Source organism: Gymnogyps californianus, chromosome 4 (assembly GCF_018139145.2).
Source record: "Gymnogyps californianus isolate 813 chromosome 4, ASM1813914v2, whole genome shotgun sequence".
NCBI lineage: Eukaryota > Metazoa > Chordata > Aves > Accipitriformes > Cathartidae > Gymnogyps > Gymnogyps californianus.
This window is the reverse complement of record NC_059474.1, coordinates 74,802,684-74,825,829: the sequence shown is the minus strand read 5'-3', so window position 1 is coordinate 74,825,829 and position 23,146 is coordinate 74,802,684. Positions and strand designations below refer to the sequence as shown.

The 23,146-nt window shown below is 37.5% G+C and overlaps 1 long non-coding RNA gene across 1 annotated transcript in view; it reads left to right on the top strand.

The window, feature by feature from the left end:
• LOC127016018 (uncharacterized) overlaps window positions 1–23,146 on the top strand; it is a 260,108-nt gene that overhangs the window by 75,729 nt on the left and 161,233 nt on the right. Inside the window, exon 2 of the long non-coding RNA XR_007766414.1 lies at window positions 20,844–21,075. This is a non-coding gene — a long non-coding RNA (uncharacterized LOC127016018). The remainder of the gene's footprint in view (window positions 1–20,843; window positions 21,076–23,146) is intronic.

Below are 23,146 nucleotides of genomic sequence, written 5' to 3'. Positions count from 1 at the left end.
TTTTGTGTGTGTGATTGCATGTTTCTTTTTCTTCAAGTGATTATATCCAGACTTGCATGATCTTACTAAAACCAGTTGGGCACACAGAAGCTGACTGGGTCTACATCAGTGAAATAACTGGTATGTCTGTATATGACATTGGTTATCAGCTATAATGAGAGCAGAAACAAATAAACGTTATCTTCTTGTTTGGGGATCCTGGAATGCATTTTCTACTGTGTTTCTTATTTTGGTGTAGGCTCCACCACCTTCTCTCCTTCCAGGCTTCCCCAGCATCCCTTGTTGAGCTGCACTGATAGTTCAGCCTTTCAGAGCTTGGAATGCATTCCATTCTGGGATTTGAGTTCACGGAATTTAACCTTTATACACAGGCTTGAAATAAGTAGCAATCAACACCTGTGTGAAAAAGATGTGGGTTTTTTTTTCAAAATCTCACTACTCCTTTTAGAATCTGTGTATAGAGGGCAGAAGAGAGTAGATACTGGTCAAGGCTAAGAGGAGAAGAGCAGATGCAGCCAGGGTTGGTTCTCATCGGGGGGGGGGGGGGGGGGGTAGTGGAGTCCATCCCCACCAGAACTTCATAACCCCAAGTAAAATCTTCAGAGTTACTATTTTTCCTCTTAGGCTAACCATGGCAGTGATGGACATACTAGTGCCAGAACACACTGCAACACCAAGTGCGGTGTGCTTGGGTAGTGGTGAGTCTTAATAGAGGAGGATCACTGCCAGCTAAAAAGCATTAGAGCGGCCGCTGTATCCAGCGTTAACTTCTTGCAGTGTATGTCGCAAGGGAGAAAAGAAAATAAAGACTCAAATTTTATTCCTATTGGAAACGTAATTCAAATAGAATAACACAGCTTTTTAAAGTCGAGTTTGGAATTCAAAGTCTAATAATCCTGAATGATGCATAGTGGTTTTGGTCATGTCCCAACAAATGACATTACTAAAAGCAAAACAAAATCTTTTAAGTTGAAAATATTTTCCAAATGTCTTCTTTAGCAAAGGTGACTGCAAGTAATCAGGCTTTTTAGTTGCTCAGAAATAATGCATGAAGTTTATTTTGTCTCCTAAAATAAGATTTTAAGAACCTATTGGTGCTAGGAAATAAAAGAATTGGTACTTTGAGCATGTAGCTTCCATAATTTGTAAGTGTTCTGGGATCTCTGCTGCCAGCTGCTGTTCTTGTTCTGTGAAAGTGCATGTGGTCTGATTTTTAAACAAAACAAAAAAAGACATGACAAACAGGGGTTGCTATAGAAATAATAAAAGAAATAACACCCTTAATTTCCTTTTTTTGAAGCAGTTATTAATTTAAGATAACTTACTGCATTTTTATCCATCAGATAATCTTTTAGCATGAAGAATATGGCAGCCAGTATCAGGAATTCACTGAAATTCACAGAATTTGTAGGTGGTGATGGATGCTCAAACACTGTAGGGTTATCGTGGAAGGGTGAATTAGTTAGGAGCTCCCTATCTACTTAATTTTCTCGGTGAGCACTTAACAACCCATTGAAATAATTTACGTTGATGCCTTGTTTTTAATAAATGTTTATGTGCATATATTTGTTTGGCTGATTGTTGTGATTATTCACTTGTTCCACAATGACCTTTTTGTTGTGCCTTAGCGCTGAATGTATTTGGACGTGATCACATCTGTAAGAAAAAAATACGTCTTGACTGTATGTACGTAAATGTACACAAGTTGAGTGGTCTTCATTCAAGTGTTAAATGCTGCGAAACTTTCACTTTTGATATATTGTACAAATGATTCTATCCAAATTACTTAGTCCATTATGTACTTATCAGGAAAGGGAAAGGAGAGGAGAGTTATTGTCTTGAGTGATCTATAAATGCAGGAAAGTTGTTTTTAATAGAACATTAGCTTTCCTAAGCTCTCCAATGACATCTGAAGTATATTTTTCATTACCAATAGATGGCAGCATAGCTCTTCAAGAGACTACCGCAAGGTACTTAACGACTCAGTGTTAATGTAAATTACTTTAGCAGAAAGTTATTATCTGAGTAAATGTTGTTCTACTGCATTTTTTCAAGTTCTCTACCTATTTTTGCTTTAAAATAGAAAGGAAGAAGCTATGGATGGGATAGAAGCTAAGACTATATTTTGTGACTAAATTTATGCTAGGAAAAAAATGATTTTAAAAGGAAAATGCATTTTGTATACACAGGCATATTTCTCAATCCCAATATATTAATTTCAGCTAAAAATCTTAAATATGTTATTTTTTTATTTGACAAAACTTACATTCTGTTCATAGAACATCAAGAACAAACATCAAGACTAGCACTTTGCTTGTGAGGGTAACAGGACCTGGGTCCAGCAAATCTGAAAATAAACCTCAATGAGTATTCTGTGTTGTAAACCCTAAAGGTTATTGTGAGAACGGTACAGTATTTAGAAGGGCAGATTTTTCTATAACCTACTCTAAGCAAACTGCATTCTTACTGTATTGTTTGTCTCTTAATTTTAGTCTGAGAAGTAAGGATCTGATAGCATAGGATCCTATGTGGTCTTGTTGAAGGATAAATTACTTTGAAATTCCGATATTCAGGCACCCACCAATGAACTGTTAAATGTATGCTTGTTCAACACTGTGATTAACTTTGGCAAATGGGGTGGGGAGGAGCAGGGTGATGGGGGACAGGAACAAAAAACACAAAGCTTTTTATAGTGCCATTCCTGGGCTTACACTTTTCAGAGTCACCTCTCGCAGTGAGGAAGCACATGAGTGAGAAATCTTAGAGGGAAAGGAAAGAAGGATTCATGAAGGGCACTTGAGGTTGGCAGTAGCTGGAAGCTCTCTGCTGAGATGCAGCCTGTGTTAGACAAGAAAGCAATCGGATCAGGGGAAGCACAGCTCGTAGTGAGCAAGCAAGTTCTTCCAGTCTCGATTTTCAATGCTTTGTAGTATAGAGTAACACATTCTTAGCTGGACAAGAATTTCTACCATACATACAATCCTCATTTTCTGTCTGAGGCTGATTTTGTTTTTATTAATGTTTTTTTAGTTTGAGGAGGGACAAGTTGTCAAACTCCTATTATTTGAATTATCTTGATAGGCAGAGTAGAGCAAATCTCTTTACTCCAGATCTCACCATTCCTCTGCTCTCCTTTTTTATTTGCCATACAAGGAATCTGTTTACTCTGCAACACCAATGCGTTTTCTTTATTACTGTTAATTGAGATATTTGAATATTGTTGCATGACTGACCATTTCAAGTGGTGGTGGTGGGGGGGAATATTGCCTAGCTGTAAACTTACTGCAAAGGCTGATACATAGACTAGTAAGTTGGAAAGAAAGTCTTCTCTCCCAGCCTTACAGCATCTGGATTTGTCAGTCCTTCCATTGAGGAAGGAGGCACACATAGTCTGCCCCTTTCCTTTTGCCTTTGACCAGAAATTCATCTTGACTGCAACACAATTTTTTTTTTGTGAAAGTTTTGTTGAGATCAGTGTATCCATGAGAGGCTTGCCTTGACTGACCAATATTTTTCAGTGGGATTTTTATTTTTCTACATCAGTAAATGATAAGACTCAGAATGCATAATCCTTTAATTTTTTTGAAAGGAAGACTTAGATTGCCCTTTTTCCTTTCTTGTAGTTTATCAGATTACATGGTTTTTCCTTTATATTGAAGTGATTTATTCAAAAGATTAATTTTTGTTAACATTAAAATGTATTCTGCAGTAACTATGGGAAGCTCTAGAGCCAGTGCCTGTACCATGTTTTGTACTTTTACTGTAGTAGTCTCATAAAAGGTGGTTCATCCATTAATACAATTGATTTTTCTGAGGGGGAAGATTGATATTTCTAAGAGATACTGGAAGAGAGGGATTAAAATAGTAAGAAGATTAAATTTTTGTATTTGACTTATCCCTATATTATCAGGGTATCTCTCATTTATGCATCAGTTTATATGATCATCTGTTGTTTCTTTTGTTGTATATCATGTTCTTACACAGGCAGTAGACACTCATTAAAAAATAGTTTCCGATTTCCATTGTGTGAGGTTGAAAAACATGATCCGATGAAAGCCAAACTTGTGCTTAGTCTCTTAATTTTTGGTATATTACAGTTGCTTTTGTTCTCTGCCACCTGCATCTGAATATTTGTTCCTCTCCAAGTAATGCAGGGTCTTAGAGATTTGGGTAACCAGTGAGGGCAGCTAGGACATCATGATGTTGTTGTAATATAGAGCATCATATGTTGATGATTCAGTAGAACTTTATTTTTGGTTTGCTGAAATGCCGTTTTTCTGTAGGCCTGGGATTTTTTTGGTTTTGAATCTATAAATCTTAAAGGGTTGCATCAGAATCATTGTTTGTCTTGTTTTGTGTACTTCATGGGAAGATGCCTGTTCACTGGCATGAGAAGGGTGGCCTGTTCTGTGATGTTCTTGATAGCTAGATGAAATGTAGGAATCTCAATGCGCTTGGCTTTTGTGGTCTAGGCTTCTGAAAATCGTAGGGAAAAATTTGAAAATGAGTTACAAGACTGGGATATTTCACCCTTCTCAATAAAGGTATCGGTGAAGCCCTTCTGTTTATGGTGATCTATAAGTTAATATAGAACTGGCAAAGAAGCCTGAAAGCATTTTCTTTCATTCTGATATCTGTTGGTTTTTTCATGGCGAGCTGAAAACACCATTGTGCACTTTCTTTCTCGGTGGGTTTGGGATGTACTCAGTATCCTGAGAAGTAACATGGGGCTGGGTCTTGATGATGAGGGCAAGTGGTTCATTGCTAAGGAGGCTATATACTGCTTGGCAGAAAAATCCTGAACTGATCAGCATTGACTGTAGTTCATGCTGCCTTCTGACACTTTCTGTAACTTTTATTTGGTTGAGACCTCTGTGCTGTATTTGTGGGTTGAATTGATTTAAGCTTTTAATAGTAGTTGACTGTGTTGCATGGGTAGCGATGGATGAATGGTTGTTTTATGTTACCATACATCCTGGGAAATGTCTTTTTTTAGAATGTAACCCTACCTTTCTTAGTAAAACCTATTTCGAGGAGGAGATTTTTTTAAAAAAGCCCATACAGATGATTGTTTTAGTATTTTGCATGTAATGAGTGTCTTCCCGAAAGTGCTAGTAGTGACTATTGTTCCAAACAAAAACAAAAAATTACAGGGAAACCTCTCATGTCAGTTTAAATTGAGTTTATGACAGGAATTCAAAATGTCTCTATTTATCCCACACATTGAGTTGTTATTGTATTTTTTTGGATCTGGAAGTCCCTGAAGAGTCATAGTCATATCCATGAAACACAATAGATGGCCTTCTAGGCTAATTTATCTGAATTTTCCGCCTTCTAAATGTAAGTTTAAATGTAGATTTAAAAATGTGAAAAATTCTCAGACTGTTCCCCCCTGCCCCGCCCATAGCTTTTTAAAGTGATTTCTGATGGATGATAATCACAGGGAGTAAGGAGAGTCATAGAACTGAAAGAATATAATCAGAATACGTATCAGAACATATACTGCGATAACTTACAACTGTCTTATGATGTGATGAAGAAAACCTTTGTAATGGTGTCATATGTTAGCCTGAAAGATCCCTATAGGGGGAAGTGCTTGGAAACTGAACAGTTGATATACCTAGGATCGAGGCTAGACAACATGCTAATAAATAATACACTGTGGGGAACTTGTCTTTTAATGGATGCTGGATTAATTAATAGGCACTTTATGTAAGCCTTTTTCTTCCCCAAAGTATTTCCATTCTGAATGTAGCCAGTTAGACAAACAGTGATCATAAGTCATGTTATTCTAGTTTGCTATTTAACTGGTTTTATTAGGACCTGCAAGAACTGTATGCACTTAAAACTAAATTTACGTACTATTTAATGTCTTATTAATCTCAGCTATCTTAAACTGTGTTCTTCACAATACTTCAGGTAAACTAAAAACAAAACTAAACCTCAAACTAAAAAAGGAATGCTCTGAAACTGTGTGTTCCAAGGCATATTCTTTCCTCCCCCCTCACCTTTCCAAAAACAGCTTCAGCACACCCCAAGCCTTAACCTATAGTAGTTCTTAGATGGATTTTGATTTCACAAGTAAATAGCTTGAACAAAACTCATGATAAACAGTACAATCCTGTTCTCTGTGATAATTTTCCTAGTGTGTTCTGTTTTCCTTTGCACTGGCATGCATTTTTTAGAGAGTAATGATCTACTTTTTCTTTTTTAGTATAAAAACTAAATTATTTTATTTAGGTGCCTAAAAATAGACTTATGCTTTGAAGCCACTTAGGTCCTTTTGAAAATCTTGACCTTCAGAGCCTAGTATTAGATATTCAGTTTGGAAACTGTTGACTCTATAACAATCGGTATAAAATATAATACATTTTGACGGCAAATCATTAACTGATGTCAAAGTAATTTTGTTCTATCAGTTGTATCCAAATCCAACCTGGACTACTAGCTGTAACTATCAGAAATCAGCAGAACTTAAAGCCTACTAGAGGGGAACAAGCTTAATGATTCTTGAGAGAATGTGAACTGGCAATTCTGTCATAGTTTGAGTTCCTGGGGTGATGGTAATACTACCTAGATCATCTTATCATCCTCATCCTGAAAAATGCCTAGACCAGGACAGAACCGTATCCAAAGCTACGTAAAGATGACAAAGTCCTGAACAAAAGTTGAGCGCAAGAGTTGTGTTTTGGTTACTGCTCTTCTCATGCGCTCCAGCAAGCTGATGCCCTCTGATGGAAGAGTATTTCTTTCTTATTTAGAGTTCTGGGAACTAAAACCAAATCCAAACCCAAAATGCAGTCTGGCTCTAGACTGGTAATCCAAATGCTGTAGTAATGTAAATAGCCAACGGGAAATACACTTTTTATAGATAGCTTTGTAGGTCTGCAGAGGATGAATCCTAGGGGTTCTTCCATATTTACGTAACTAAAGGATCATCCTCTTTTGTTTTCAGCTTTTGGAAGTGTGATTAAGTTTACTTACAGCTATTCTTAGATGGTACAGGTACACTAGTCAGAAGCTGCAGAAGTCTTGACATCAGTATTAAGTGCTTTTATCTTGGTTGCCTAAACTAATTGAAATTAAAAAAAAAAAAAAAGGTTGCCAGCTTGCCAAATACATGACTTGTGGATCTAGTGATATCAGATAGCAGGGTGCTATTGAACTTGAACAAGAAATCAAGCTCCAGGTTTGGTCCTTTCTGAGACTATTGGCTCTCATTGGCTTTCATACTATTTAAAACTTTTCCTCTCAGATATTTATGGAGCAGAGACGTTTTCTAAATAAGCTTATTAAATGTGCTTTCACATGCTGTGCTACTTGGCAGGTATTCTTTCAAGCATTTCATAGTAACTACTTATCAAAAGTAATGAAGAACTTTCTCCTACTTTTACTTCCTTATGCCTATACATACACTCACAGATGTGTGTAGGGAGAAAATTGGTGGTTAGTTCCCTGTCACATGTCTATCATATGTTGCTGAAGTAGGGAAGGCAAAATCCTTGCTATCTTCCTCCCATATGCATCTATGAAGCCCTAGTGGACCATTAAATGAATGATATTGATAGGTTTTAAAGACAGATAGGGATCCTTTGGTTAATTTAATCTGATCTCATGCATAACAGAGATCAGGGATCTTGTCCAAGAATCTCTGCATCAGAATTTATTGGGAAATCTTACCAGTTCATGTCTTCATTGGCATTTTACATTTTTCTTTTACTCCACGTTCATGTCTTGTTTCTCTTACTGCAAAGTGTGCTCTCAGCAGTAAAATTCTTTCTTTCTTTCTTTCTTTTTTTTTTTTAAATTGTGCATTTACCATTGTTTCAACACAGGAAAAAATGTTGTTTTTTCTGTTCATGTGGAAATAATACTATTGTGTCCAAAAAAAGTGGCCAACGCCACATGCTTTTGGAAGATGAAAGATTCCTTGCACTTATGAAATAAACACTTATGAATTAAGTTGCTGTTGTAATTCTGGATTCCTTCATTATCTATATGCATTTGCATTAGTATTTTTAATCCTTTTAAGCTCTTGGCCTCAGTTATACCTTGTGAAAAAGATTTCCAAAAGCTAATTGCATTCATGTTGATAAGCACTTTCTTTTAGTATTATTCTCTTTCAGTTTCACTGGATGTACCCTTCTGGTGTTCTAAGGTTTTGAATTGGTTTATTTAGAGCAGTTTGCTAATTTGTCATCTTTTGCATGTCTTCTCCTGTATATGAACAGCCGCATAGATCCTGTCTCTTACAGTGTGGTTATTTTCCTGCCTGGTTAATTCTAATGGTTCTCAGCATTCATTGGGAATCCTTTTTACTTTTGCTATGTCCAGATCTGGTTAGTTTATCCATCCTAAATGCTCCCAGGCAGTCACACCCATGACACTTTTTTGAAACAGTGTTTTTTCAAAATTGTCCTCTGCTGCATTTTCTGTTCTGAAATACAGTTTTCTGAGTACTATAGGGCATTGCAGAAAACTCACCATTTAATCCTCTGTAGGGATGAGCATATACCAGGGTTATTTAAATGGAGTAAAATAACGAAATGCTTAAAATTGGTCTTTTCAGTGCATGTTATTCTTTAATAACATCTTTTAAATATATCATTCTCATTCTTTGTAGCATTTCCATATACCGTTCTATAACAATTAAAATACTTTCCCTTTCTGGCAACTTGTCACAGCAAAAATGAAGATAGTAAATTTTGCAGTACGCTCTTAAATCATGTATGTATCTCATCGTGAAGACAACACTGCATTTGCAAGTAACCCCAATCAAATTCAAGGAAAGGTATATATGTGACTTAATTTTTACATTATATGTTAATGTTACATTGTAACATTATGTTATCTGTTAAAATATAACATTATATATGTTACAAATATATATTAAAAATTACTTTTTTCCAAATTGGTAATATTTCTCACTATTCAATGTCATAAGTGTATTTGCTGCTCTTCATTTTTACAGGTGAAATTCTAGCATGTGACATATCAACTCTTTAAAAAAAAAAATTATTATTTTTTAAACCTGCAGTTAGATTTGAACCACAGATGATTAGTTATATAGACAGTAAAGCTCTGTGTTTGCTAGGCTGCTTCTGTCACCTTTGTTTTGTGTATGCGTGTCTTTAAGCTAGTGTAGTTCTTAGGTGATTTTCATTCCCTATCAAACTTGTGATCATTTTTAGTATTATTCAGAAATGCTTGGCATATTGAAGTGCACAATTAACTAACCAGTCTAATTTGGAAAATTAGTCTGCCATTCTAGGCTCTGAGAACTACCATTATATTTTAGTATGTAAAGTCTACTAATTTTCATTCCTTTACAATTTTCTTTCCTCTTGATCATTTTCTACTTTTAGCAGGGTATTATTTTTCTGAAGATATTTCCAATGAATGTTATTCTGGTCATGGCAAACCTTCAATTAACAGACTTCGATGCAGCGTGTATCATTATCCCATTATCAAGTCATCCTCTTCATTGATTTTTCAAGTTATTTATTTATTGTTGAGAAATGTTCTATTCTCAAGTAGTATTCTTTGAAGTATCTTTTCAGTGTCTCCAGTTACACAATACCATCCTGCACAGGGACTGTCGTATTTCAGAAGTATACAAGGTTCTGTTAAATAAAACCCAAAACATATTTAAACATATTTAAACCAGAAAAACAACCAAAGCCAACGTAAAAGAACCTCTCTAAAAACCTGGCTCCCTTTTATTCTCTTTATGAAATTTTCATACAAAGGGATCACTTTAAGATACAAAATCAATTGTGACAACACAATTAGGTGCTGACAGTGCTGTACAGATGTTATAAAAAAAGATACTTGTTCTTATTTTAAAATGTTAAGTGCTTGCATTTAATAGTAAAATACTTTTGTTTAAAAAAGACATAGCATTTTGTAGTCTGCTTTGCCACCTCTTCCAAGTAGGCAGCCATCTTTCTTTGTAGACAAACTTCACCTTTAAAAATAATGCCCTTTTCCTTATAACAGCTGTCCCAGAGAGCTTGCAGTCATCTTTGAAGGTGAATTACAGTGAATGCATTAAAGTCTCGTGGATCTAGGGAAGAGTACCAGGCAGGTTTTATGAGTGGATATTTGCCCATACCGTGAAGTGAGGATTATGAAGTTTGTCACAGCTTAATCCGTCTGTTTTCAGCATTGCTAATTAGCAAATCATGACATTTATCAGTTGTCAGAAACTAGCTTAGTACAATTGCCTTTTTTGACTCTCAAATGTCTTCCTCAAGATTTTCTTTTCTTTTCTGTTCACATATCCTTGCCTTGCAACTGTTTGCAGAAATGGCTCTTATTAATATTTACCCTGGTTTTTTTGTTTTTTCTCTCCTCCCACGTAAAAATCATGGTGTCACTCAAAAAGGCCAAACAATCCATGACAGAAAATCATTTTGAAGGAGGAAGATGCCGGCAAAGACTACAGTAGTATCAATCCTTGTGCCCTAGGGATTTAGTAGTGTGTTTCTATTTGGTCTTAATAAACTTATGGGGTAGATAATTCTTCTTTTATCAAAATGATATTATGCTTTTCCTCCCTATGTTTCCTGTAGGATGGATTCTTTTCCAATTGAGGAATTGTTGGCAGTGGAAGCATCATTGGAGTTAAAAGGGGACGAAGTGTGTGGGATGAGTCCATAAACATGTTGAAAGTAACCCTGCATTATAATACTTTTTCTTTGTTAAGAATATAATTTTAGCTGTTAAAACTGAGCGCCAATTTTCAGACAAAGCTTTGCTCTTGTTCCTTTCTCTCCTCCCAAGAAAAGCTAAGTGGGAAACCAAAATACTTGACAAGATTTTTGAAGTGCTTGTTCACATAATAGTGCCTCCTCTCTCGCTCTAGTAGTTCACTTTTTCTTAATAGCCTTCTCTGTAAGTTACCAGAGGTTAAACGAAATAGCAATGAAGAACCTAGCAGAATGTCATTTCTGCTTAAAAATATCAACAGTAGTTTCTTTTGAATTTTGCATCTGCTTACAAAGACATAACTTGATTTAAATTGCAGAACCCTGAAAGTTCTTCAAGTTTTATAGTATAATTGATGAAAACTTCTTCAGTTTTAAAAAAGCAGGTTAAAAACAACAGCAATCTCCCTAAGTGGAAATTTCAATAAAAACCAGCAGAGACATCTTTACAAAATGAAGTACTTATATGTATTATTTTTATTGTGGGCTAATAGGCACTTTCTTCCTCACTAATTGGTCTCTCTCAATTAAAACAATTACAGAATCAAATATATGAATATTAATATAGCATTTAAATTGATATTTTATTATACGCAAGTCAAGAAATTCATAGTTAATTCTTCCCACTACAACCTTTTCTTCATCCCCCCAAGTGTATGCACTACAGTGAAGGGCTTTATTTTACAATTACACCACGTGAATACATAAATACTTTAAAAAAAGGGGGGGGGGGGGGGGAGAAAAAAGTTACATTTAAAAGATTAATTACAGAGCAACTCTGCTGGTTGTCTTAACTTAAAAACAGGAATCACAGTGGTACAAATAAGCCAAAAATTTAACTATGAAACACCTAATAGAGTATGAACATTTCTGTGTCAATAGGATGCCTTTGCCTTTGTAGTCACTATCATATTGGAGAGCATAGTCCATCTTTGCTTGTGCTGAAAAGTAGCGTGGTAGCAGATATTCCTGTTCAGGAGTCCATGAACCAGTGGACTTCATGCAAAGTACGGAGGAGTTGCATTGTGGTAATGTTTAGAAATCCTGGATATTACCATATATGTATAATAAGAAGCTATTAATATTATCCTTGTATGGCAAGTGAGTAGATTACATTGCCATTTTAACTTACCAGTAGGTTTAAGTGGATTAGCTGAAGTCATGAAGTGAAGCTACATAAAATTCTTGTGATTGGAAGCTGAGAATTCATTACTTCTAGTGATTGATTTGCATTGATGTATAATTTCTAAAATGATATTAAAAATAAAAACTGTGATAAATTATGATAAACTCCTGTAGCTAGTATGATGCTTTCTAAAGTTTGGGAGAAATTCCCAGATTGTCTTCAATTTTCATCGTTATTGACTTCATCAGGTTTATCAGTTGTGCAATGTTACGGTGATGGGGATGTGCTGAAACTATTTTCCATTTCATCTGCTCAACTACTTAATATTGAGTGTAGGTTACTACAGGGCTGGTAGTGTTCATACAGAAGTCAGTGGCAAAGCTGCCATATATTTCGCTAGTATATAACTCTCATAGGAGAGGAATCACTAGTGTGCTGCATCAGACAAATCTGAGGCAGCTCTGATCCTATCTTAACACTCAGGATCAGGCCAACTGAGAATCTGTAGATGAGAAAAGTGATGTGTTTGTATCCTTAATATTCAGGAGTGCAGATCACTCTCCAGAATACTCCAGCTCTCTGTTCATCTGCTTGTTCTGGACAGCTCTATACTGAACATGGATTTAGGATTTGGGAAAGTCTCACAAGGCTAATGAGCCATACAAGAGCAGAGTAAGGAAAAAGCACAATGTCACATTATATACCATTTAAAAGCAGAAGGCGCTTTCCAGTTTTGAAATTAAAAGTCTAAATTCTGCTCAGTGAGGCACAGTAGGATTAACAATGAGGGCAGAATGTGGCCCACAATGAATTTTACGTTATCTACGCTTAAAAAATCTGGGAATATTAGTCTTAAGAATAAAAGCTGTATATGCAACCTACTGTTTTCTTTTACTTTTTACCCTTCTCTCCCTCCAAATACTCCCTTTTCCTTCAGACAAACAAACAGAAATCTATACATGCAAACATCTGCAGTGAAGCATAAGAAGTTTCAGACCAAAGTGTTATTTTCTGACAACGTCACAACAAGAATGGAAGCACCATCTCAGCCCTAACCTGAATGTTGCCACAGCTGTGACACTGTAATTACCAGTTTTTAAGCTTACTTTTGTCTGGGGGAACAGTTTTGAAACTACAACATGGTAAGCTTAACTTTTCCAAATGAGGCAGAGGGTTTCTTCATGTCGGGCTTGCTGAGGACCACTTGCAGTTCTGATAACTCAGTGGCTACAGAAGTCCGGAGGAAAAAAATCAGCTTTGCATCAAAAAGTGTGTGTGTGCTTTATATGTGTGTGTACTAATTATGTATATGTGTGTATGTATGTTAGATATGTGTATGTATATTTGACCATTTGGAATCACTAGCTTCTCTTATTTGGTGGAGCACTATTGAAACTTTCCGTGCCTTCCAACCAAATACACTTAACTGTGACTGAAGTATAACCCTGACTTTAAAAAGATTATTAAAAAGTTTTTGCCTGTCAAATGCCTTGATAGGTGTTCAATTACATAAAAACACCTATCTCAGGATAGGCCCATTTCATGCACTTTTAAAAAAAAAATTATTCTTCTGAGTCCTACTTTAAATATTTCCCTTTAATTATAAGCATATGATATCAGGTTCGAGCTAAGCTAAATTACCGCCTTTCCATTTGGAGATGTACTACAGTGAAAATAGAACATTGTGGCAGTATAAAATGTTGCCCCTGAGACCAAGTCTTATATAGTTTGGTGCGTCCATGCATCTCTAAATGTAAAATGAGTTAATTTAATGCATGCTTAGGGCTTTAGTCCTTGCCCTCCGGTCCCTACTGTAATGTGTGTCTGTGTGCAAAGGGGAATGAGGTTAGAAAGGGTAGAAAAAGAGCCTGCAAGAAGGCTCTTCTGAATGCAAGAGCTGAGGGCTGAAGGATGCCAGCTGATGTAACTTTAGTTAGTCAAACTGCTGGGGTATAAAGCGGGAAGCGTGCACGTGCTCCGTTCCTGCAAAATAACATCACATGCGTACTTCAGGAATGTGCAGTATTGTCTTTACGAGCAGCAGAGAGGGAGGTGTAATTTATGTAAACTAAATAGGTATTTGACAATCTTGCATTGTTTCACTTCATTGACACCATTTATTTTTGAAACATGGGATAATAAACTCTGTCCACTGTATTGAATGAGGACAGAAATGTACTCAGTCAAGAAGTGCTGTGTTTTTGGAGTGAAAGTATACAAATGTTGGTGATAGGTAGTGCTTCTTACTAATTTTTAGGACAATGGAACTGTTTGGTTTCTTTTTATGTTTTTGTATTTTCTTCCTATAAAGAGAAGTGTCAAAATAGAGTGGATGTCTTTATGTAATTGTCCCCTTGGACTACTTTATGCAGAAAGGCTGCTGAATTACAAGGAAGTTTTTGTTTTAAATGCAAATGGTTTGTCAACATTAAGGATTCAGTGCTTTCTGCAAGGCTGCTGTATGCAGACCTCAGAGAGAGGGAATGCCACCAACCCAGTCGTTGGTTTTTGTCTCTTAAGAGTTGAGCTGCTCACTCTTTTGTTTGGTTTTTTGGGTTTTGTTTGTTTGTTCTTCTCTTTTTTGATTGCTGTGCTCCTGGTGGCTGCAGGCTTGAAAAGCTGATATTACTGGAGCAGCCCTACAAAAAAAAACAATAAAGCATGTGAAGTGTTAAGTCAGCAAATTCCTGTCTATCTACAGTGGATATTTTTAGAGTTCTGCATTTAAAAAAATTGCATGGCTTTAAACATAAAATTTTGTGATTAAAGATTTTTTTTAAGGAGGAAAGAAATATGAAATGTGCCATGGCTTGCAGACCCCAGTCCATTTATGCAACTTTGACGGCACAGAGGTGTTCTGAGTTAGCAGCTGAGGATTCCCTGCATAGATCTGTGTTCCCCCCCCCTTTTTTTTTTTTTTTTTTGATGTGGTTGTGCCTGGAAAGATGAAACCCAGGCACTGTGGTTAGTAATCTCTAACAAATATTAAGATTCACCTACTCCCTGGCCTGGTTAATGAGTGGGGAGTATGAAGTAGAAAATTTCCCCCCAGACTGTCAAAATGGCCTGGTTAAGAGGCAAACATGAAGTGTACACAGTCTGCTCACCTCCTTTCCGTCAAGGAATCTAATGTGCAGCATAGTTCGAAAGACGATAGTTTCATATATGTGAATACAGAGGTGAAGAGTGCTCAAAACATACTGAGCCTTGTCACAGGTACATATGTAACAGTAACAGGTAACATACATAACAGGTATGTTATTTAAGAAATATTTTTCTCTTTCAAATTAATGGCAATAGCATGATATGAGATACCAGCTGCTGTGTAGTTGTATCCAGCCTTTGTCTTATTAGCTTGTTGTCAGGATGTTTCCATGGAAGAGTTTTAATTGCTTTTTATTCCTGTTTACTAAGTGCCTCTTTTATTTTTAGTATTCAAGGTGTTGGTGCAGCTAAGTGGTGCTTGCATTCTCTTGTATTTAGGTAGTAGTAGTAGGCAGTTTAAAAGGATCCCTTTTAGCTTCCAACTGTGCTAAATTCACGTTTGCTTTTTTCTTTTCTGTGTTGATTCAAGGAGAGAGAGTTATCTTCCTTACTTTTATCCCCAAATCCACCGCTCCATTTCTTTCTTTCTTTCTTTCTTCTCCCCCGCCCCCCCCCCCCCCCCCCCCCCCCCCCCCCCCAAAGGGCTGTGTGAGATATTGAGTTGTCTGTAGGTGATCTCCCTCAGCGATACGGACATCAGCACTAGATGGATTAGATGACTGCAAATTAGATTCCACTGACTGCATATGCAGTATGCTATTACATTTATATAGCCAAAGCCCCTGTTTCAAAGACAGCAGACCTGAATCAATTAATGTCATCTGAGTTTGTCATCTAACATCTAAGCCTGCTTTTTTTTTTTTTAACTTGAAGCAATGCTATGTATCTTTCCTCCTCCTCCTCCCCTTCTCAAAGCTGAGTTCTGCTTTTGCCTTACAAACTGTAGAACCTACTGTTCTTTATTACTGTCTACTTGTGTCTTATGACTGTAAATAGCTGTTACGTTCCTGAAGAACTGATTTCCTCCCCCCTTCCCCCTGTTGGTTAGTCTCTCCTGGGATCTGCATACACTAATGAAATGATATACTGGGTTGTTTAGGCAACATAAAAACTGATAGTAAATTATTAAGCTTTGTATGTGCCATTAATAATGCGTTTCCATTTTAAATGCAATATTTTCATAGTCATAGAAATTAGAATTGGAAAAATATGTATTATGCCATTCAGTTCAATCTCATCCACTGCAAGATTGCCTTGGTATATTTAGAATGTATATTTCCCAGTGCTTTGTTTTAACTAATCAAGTGATGAGGCTTTCAGTGTTTATCTTGGGAAACTAATCCGGAGCACAGTGGGTCCCACTATTAAGACACTTTTATTTTGTGCCCAAATTTCTCTGCTCCTCTCCCTCTCCATTTTTTTTTCTTTAAAGTTTCCTTTAAGCAGCATTTCCAGCATGCTCTCAAAATCCATAAACTCTATAGTTTTACACCTAATTTTTTTTTTAATTGGTTTTTGGATTTGTTAGTAATAAGATAGTGGACATATCGCCACACTTGGGGGATGGATGGATAAAGATTGCTCAGGAGTTTGCAATGCAGCCTACTCATTTAGTATGTAACTTAGATTTACATGCCTTGCTAGCTTGACCTGAAGTTTGATTTGGGCTTACATTTTTTCTGTTTGTTTGTATTTTGTGTTTTGTTTTTTTTAATACAGTCTGTCCAAAATGGCTTTATTTTTTACATTTTTTTGTAGAAATAAGCCCTTAATGAAGATTACTGCTAGGTTTCTGATTCTTACATTGGAATAATTTTTATCCCTTAAATAAATGTTTGACATTTTTCACACCTACAGTATTAAATACATGTGTGAATAGACCATTGCTACTTTTATATATTACCTAAATACTCAGTTCTGCATTCAGATATAATTATAACTCTACCTATCCTAAAAAAGGCTGTGTGGTATAGTAGAAATTCTTCACATATTTTGGAGGTGCTACTAGGAATGTGGGGAAAAAGAAGTCATTTAATTGTGCCCCATAAATAGCACTTACTGGAGATGTGTTGTTCATAGGCATAAAATGTAAACATGACATACTCATTCAATAAACAACTGATTTTTGTGAAAATACTTTGGGTGATCATAGGGAAGTCTGTGCAATAAATATTTCCAAATGCCGTTCTGACTATTTTACAGTACATTTCAATTGCAACAATCAATGCACTCCTGCAGCAGGACCCTTTCTCGGAGCAAATGCACCTATTTCCGTTCTTTCCATTTTATTTAATTCCTGCTCATGGGATCCAGTAAAGATAATACCGCTGAAAGGATTTTGCTGCCAAGAAACCAAAGGTGGCATCTGTTCTGGATTAATGTAACTTAATATGTTTTCCATTCCTCAGAATATTCAGGGTGTGAATTTACTGAAAGATGGACAAACACTGCCCAAAGTAGGCTGCGTTTTCTTCTGTAGGTTCGTCCCAGATTTCCTGTATGATCCTCTTTTCTGAACATTGCAAAGCAGGCATGTAAAATTCAAAATGGTGATGTTATTACTCTGTTGTTGAAAAATCACTTGCCAAAGTCCACCACCAGTTAAGCTGTTATGTAGCAGAAAAGGGGGTCAGGTAATGGATGAAGAAGAATAGATAAAGAACTGCTCCAGGCATCTTTGACAGCCAGCTCTTTACCTGGGCTGAGGTGTGGCACTGGGCTTGCCCTTGTTTGAAAGGATTCTAAACTGTATCAAGCTGTTCGCGTACTGTTGGCAATAGGCAGTGACTGACTGTATGCTTTGCAGGCACTAGTTAGTCTCAAAAATGTACGCTGAAATCCTAGACCCACTTTGAGACTCCTGAAAGAAGTTTTGATTTAAAATATGGGGATAAAAGACTACCTTGTTAGTGTTAGAATTGTACTTATGAGATGAAAGAAACTATCTAATAATAAATTATCGTATATAACTATTTTATTGAAAAAATGATTAAAACAGAGTGATCATGAAGAAACATTTGAGTTTCTTTTGTTCCTCTCTTTTTTTCTTGTCCTATCTATTGCTCTTCTGCTTAAAATTCTTTATGCAACAATATAGACTTGATTACAGCAGAGTAGATTATGATTTTCTGTTTGAAAGGATATTTATGTTCATTATGCACAGATCTTTGTGTGCTTCTGATTGTCTCCAGTGGTTAGGCATTTGAACCTCCTGGATAGCTGCTAGTATAATCCAGCTCTAATAAAAATGTAGTTTATGCATATCTCCGGAAGGTTGAAGGCAGCTGTGAGCTATTCATACTCCTCCTCAGGAGAGGTCTAAAATTTTCTGTTTTAAATAAAATGCCTTCTTCCAGTTAACTTTAACTGGGGGGGGGGGGAATTTCCAACATCTGTACACCCTCTCCCCCCACCCCCCATGTTTAATTGACTCTGGACCAGTGACAGGACCATCCCTTCTTTTAGTACAGTAATCCAGTTCCCCTTTTGTTGGGCAGATACTCAGAATGGGAGGGATTTTGATGGGAAGAGCCTGTGGGATATAGCCAGTCTCTTGATTTGGTTCTGTTCCAAAGTTATGGATAGTTATCCAGCTATGCTGGATGGGTTTTTTGTTTCCTGGTTACTGTTCTTTGTATACATTTTAATACACATATATAAATTTACTGACGTAGCCATTTGTGCCTTTTTATATAAATAAATTTAAAAAAGGGGGATGGCACATACATGTAGGTAGGGTTCATGGGTGGCTGTTAGTTCTGGTGTTCAAATGCAACCTTCAGGTGTAGAAGTTCAGGAATGACAGGCTATTGGAAGCTGGGAGCATTTAGCAAGGGAAGTATCACTCTATATTTGTGTGGCTTATACTCTTTCCTAACATCTGACACTGCTCTCTTTTGGAGCTGGGATAGTGAACTTGGACCCTTGTTTTGATCCAGTACATTCTTACACAAGCAAACAGACATCCGAACAACCCAGTTGTAGGTAATGGTTAAGAGAATTTTTTTTTTTTCTTTCATGTGTCTTAAGGATAAGAAAACACATGGTTTAGTTATTCAAGGAAAGGTGATATTACTGTTTGTGTTGGGTGAGTTAAGTCCTGATGATGACAGCACCAGAGCTCCAGGCTGCTGTCTGGGGTTAGTGAAGCATATCCAAAGGCAGCTCTCCTTCCAGCACTCTCCCCCAAAATAAGGACAGCCCTCCCTGCAGTGACACATGCCTGCAAGTGGGCATGTACTTTCTAAAGAAATACACAAGTTTAGGGTTCAGATTAGGTCTTGAACAAGTACACCTTTGTTAGGGAGATGCTGTACCTGAGTTAATAAATCCAGCTTGATGTATTTATAGCTGTGTACCGCTTCTAGGACCAAGCTGGCAACTTTGTGTGGCACTGGACTGCACTGCATCATGTAGGCCTAGTAACATGAGTGTTTACTGCTTCAGCGCTCTCTGCACCTGTAAAGCATTCCCTTTCCATTTCTGCACTCAGCCTTCCCCCCCCCCCCAAGACTGACAACAGAAGTGCTAGCTGTGATTATCTTCTATTGTAAAAACTGATGTTGAGCTCAACAACTCGTATTATGCATCCTCATGAAACAGGCACCAGATAAAAGTAACTCAAGGCCATCGTGGGCATGATTTGGTATTGAAACCAGAGCCTGTAAACAAAAGGCTCGCCAGCCATTAGCAATCCCTTGAGCTATTCAGTGTCTTATAAGCTAAGCAAGATAATCTGACATGTTCGAGGATTTGTCTTGCTTAGATGTCAGAATACTTGAAAATTCAAACTAGAGACCTGTGAGGGAGGAAAATAAACCAGGGACTGAAGTGGGTTATGCATCTAGTTGTGTAAATGGCAGGGGGGCGGGGATGAGAGAGGAGGAGAGGAGACCAGAGAACCATCAGCTCTTTAAGGAAATACTGCTGCTCTCTCTGGCAGAGAGAGTGGGGGGAGAAGGACATTGAAACAGTGATCACAGCAAACGGGGAAACAAGAAAGATATGAGTCACAGTAAAGAGAGTAGCAAAAGGTGTGATATTTTTGATAAGCAGCTTAATGTTGCGATTATCATCTGAAGTTAAGTTCTGAAGGCTCTCTGATCACTGTTATAAATCCAGCAAGACTTAAAGGGGTGCAAGTACACTGTGGAGAAGCTTCAGTAATGCTGCTGTAGCCATGCACAAAGGGATATGAATCATTTTGCCAACATACATTTTTCCAACCAAGAATCTGCAGCTTCCCACCTCATATGTGCATCAGTCAGAACCTTATGCAGAGATCTGTCTGGCACCCCTTTGCTTTTTTTGTCCACTTTTCAAAGAGAATTGTGAAATCTTTCAGAGCTTGTTACATAATTTTGTTTCAGGTAGAAAGAAGCGGAAAACCGCTCTTGCCTGCAGGTACACAGAGCATGCTGGAAACATCAGATTTGTAGTCTTTCTGCATAATCTAGAATCTAAGTAGAACACGGGTCAAAATTTTCAATATGAACTGCAAAATGAGGGCTTGTATGCTGTTTATCTCAGGCTTTATGTTTCTACAGTCTTAGTCTTTGACTCTTCAATAAAATAACCTGCTTATTTTGATGGCTTTTATTTTTGTAGAGAAATGTTTTTATAAGCTATGTGTCTTGAAAAGTAGAAAATAAACCCACAGATATCTGGACCTATATTTTCTTCTAGACTAGATAGAAATTCTGTATGTGTGAGATGTCTGTGCATCCTGCATACATCCCAGATAATTACTTAGTTGCTGCATGACAGTAATACATCAGAAACCAACTTGTAAGGGGAACCCTGCCACATTAAGAACCATGCGTAATACACACATCTCCTAAATATTTGCAAAATAGTGTTTTAACGCATTTTTGCAGTCAAGGAATGGAAAGGCAGACTAAGTGATCTGCTTAGTATAAAGCTTTGTATCAAAAATGGAAATTGCATACCATCATTTTTTGCAGACTTTACCTGGAAATCAGTGAAGAGAAAACAGGCTGTGTTAAGAAGGCTTATTTGGATAAACTCAAGCAGATCCCAAGGCTGAGCAGGAGGTCCTCGTCTGCCATCCCCCACTGAAAACATACTGATGTTTCTGTGATGCCCCCACCCTCTCCTGCAGAAGATTGGCAGCATCAGCCTTAGGCCTTGGGAGAGCATCATGGGGTGAGCCAGAGAAACCCCGTGGAAAACTAGGTAGGTACCAGTAAGTTCTTCTCTACAAAGCTTTTAATTGAATTACTCTTGAGGCTTTTCTGTGTTTAGCAGTTAAGGTGGGTTCTGAGTGTACGTATTATGGTAACTGAACTAATAATAGCTATTTGTTGTTGTATTTTGATTAGATTATTAAGACTTTATTTAGAGCCGTAAATTATTTGCTCCATATGTATGGTATGTTCCCTTTTGATGTTAACGAGTTTTTCAGTGTAAAAAAAATAATAAAATGCTCCATTACTAGAAAGTGTAAGAAACATTAAATGTAAACCACAGCTAAATCAGAAGTGATTTTCTTTGGGTATAGAGTGCCCAGTATTTTGCCTTCTTGTAGAGGTGAGTATGACACAGAAGGAGGAAAAAGCCAAGCCAAAGCTGCTGATACTTTCATACCAGTAATTAACATAAGTTCAATCTGAGGTCTGAGTGAACCTGGAAGGAACGCGGTTACTGAATTCATCGTTTGGAACTTCAGAACAGCCAGAAGAGAAGTAGTGTCCTGCTTGTTAAGTCACATGGCAAGTAGCGGTGTATGTGCTTTGCTGAGAAGAATGATCATACTGTCTGAGATACAAGGTCTTCCTAACTCAGTGTGTTGTTTCTAGCAGTGGTCAGAAGGGATGACTAGGAAGAAAGAAGACAAGTATGGAATGATCTTTCCTCTAAAATAGTCTCAGCTTTCTATAATCAGCAGTGTAGAGATTTGAGTCAGCTCTTTTATGTAAAACATTGTATTTAATAAAGGTTTTTCATAGATCTTTAGTCTATTAATTTATATAATTACTTTTTGAACTTTTAAAAGATTTTCCAGTAAAAATACTGTGCCAGTCGTTCTGCAAACAATTGTGGATTGTGGGGAAAAAATACAGACTGTTTCCTAACTTAGGCCCATTTCATCAAGGGCCAGCTAATTCTTGTGTTAGGAGAAGAGATTTGCTATACCCTTTGTAAATCTTTTAAACATTTTCAGACATTTTCTGCAGTCATTCTTTTGCGATCTGAAGCCTTCTTGGCTGTACATCGTTCGCAGTTCACAACCTATTTCTCATAGCTCACTCTCTGAATTGTGTGTAAGCAGAGAGAAGGCTCCCTGAGATAATGGAGATAGCAATGGCAAGAAGTTCACTGAATAGCTACTCTAATTAGGGTGTGACATTAATTAGGCTACAAAGATATTTCTGTGTAGGTCAGAGAAAGAACAGCCACAAAGTGAAGTAAAATATTTCCAAGGGGGAGATACAGGTGACAGCAAGAAAAAATGTCTTCATTTTTTCTTATTTCGAGTGCTTTTAAGTTGAAATTTCTAATGAATTATAAATTTTTAAGTTTTGTTAATGTTGTTATACTTTATAATACTATGCTGTCGTGGTTTAGGCCCAGCCAGCAACAGAGCACCATGCGGCCACTCGCTCGCTGCTCAGGGAGAGGACACATCACACTCTTCCCCTGCCTCAGTGTGGGGTCCCTCCCGTGGGGGTCAGCCCTCCATGAGTTTCTCCAACTCAAATCCTTTCCACAGGCTGCAGTCCTCCACGAACTGCTCCAGCGTGGGCTCTCCCACGGAGTCACGGCCTTCTCCAGGCCCAGCCACCTGCTCTGGCATGGGGTCCTCCACGGGCTGCAGGGGAATCTCTGCTCCGGCGCACCTCCTCCTTCTCCTCCTTCTTCACTGACCTCGGTGTCTGCATGGTCGTTTCTCTCACATCCCGCTCCTCTCTTTGCTTGCTGTTTTTTTAGCGGTTTTTCCCCTTCTTAAATATGCTGTCCCAGAGATGCTACCACTGTCTGGCTGATGGGTTTGGCCTTGGCCAGAGGTGGGTCTGTCTTGGAGCTGGGGAAGCTTCTAGCAGCTTCTCACAGGGGCCACCCCTGTAGCCTCTCCCCTGCTACACAACCCCCCGCCACACAAACCCAACGCATATGCTTTGCAGTGAAACTTTACAGTAACGGGCAGTTTTGCTTAGAAAATAACTGAAAAAGGGCATTCACGTTTACTGTTACTTTTTGTATTAAATGTGCTTAAATTATGGGTCAGTCCTGATTTTTCTGGTTG